Source organism: Lipotes vexillifer, unplaced genomic scaffold (assembly GCF_000442215.2).
Source record: "Lipotes vexillifer unplaced genomic scaffold, Lipotes_vexillifer_v1.1 scaffold1094, whole genome shotgun sequence".
NCBI lineage: Eukaryota > Metazoa > Chordata > Mammalia > Artiodactyla > Lipotidae > Lipotes > Lipotes vexillifer.
Window position 1 is genome coordinate 484,233 of NW_006792775.1, and position 1,148 is coordinate 485,380.

Below are 1,148 nucleotides of genomic sequence, written 5' to 3' on the forward strand. Positions count from 1 at the left end.
TGGCACGTGGGGCCTGTCCTCCAGCTCAGCGGTGCCCCGGCCCACACTCCCCACCTGCCCCGACGCCCACCGTAGCCAAACTTGCCACCAGGTGGTGCCAGCCCCTCGTCCGCCCGCCCGCTGAGGCCAGAGCTGTGCCGGTCCCAGACCCGGCTCTGCCCTTCCCCACAGCTCTCCCTGAGGCCATAGAACCCACACGTGCACCCTGGGAGGGGGCAGGAGACTTTCCTCTGGCCGCCTCCGACCACACAGGGGTTTCTCCCAGCGCAGGTGACTCAGGCCCTGCCGCCGTCCCCACGGCCCCCTGCAGCCACTGCATCCCCATACCTCCAGGTGGCCAGCTGCGGGCCACCAGGGCAGCAGACCCCAGCCACCCAGCTGCCCTTGGCTCTGAACTGGGTGGGCTGGGGGACTCCGGGCCCCACTGGGGTGGGGGGCATGCCGTTCTCCCTTCACCACCTGGAGGATCAAGGATGGACTGAACACCACTCACCCGAGTTCTAGCCTTGGGCACCCCTCCCCACCACCCCAGCCCTGCCCGCTCCCCCCTCCGCAGAGCCAGAAGGGAACTTTCTCTGAGCAAGTTTCAGGCCAGCCTTGCCTGGCGTGCTGTGTGCTGGGGGGTGAGTCTTGGAGCCCTGGACTCTGCGGGTCGCACCCCAGCGAGGAAAGGTGACCAAGGCTCAGAATCCATATCATTAAACCACTTAAGTCTCCCAGCAGCCTTGTGTCTGTCTCCTGGAGGTGGGGTGGGGTCACTGTGGGTCCTGGAGCCCCCCCGGGATTGCGCCTTTGGAAGAGCTCCTGAGCAGAGGCAGGCTGTGACCAGGCCGGGCTGGGGATGTTCCCAGTGAGCTGCTCACCCCTTGACCCAAGTGGGGGGCCCAGGACACCCTCCCCTCCACACCCTTGCGAGAGGGCCCAGAGGACACTCCTGGGAGCTGTGGGCTGAGAGGGGGGCTCTGCCCACTGATGTCCTTCCAGAAGGCCCAAGTGGGAGTAGTGGGGAGCAGGGCTGCCAAGCCTCCAGGGAGGGAGGGGGCGTGAGTCACAGGAGCTAGACGGAAGCTAGATTTAGAGAGCTTAGCCCAAGCTGAGGGAGTTGCCCCAGAAGAGGGCGTGGGCCTGCAGGGCCGGGCAGATGGCCA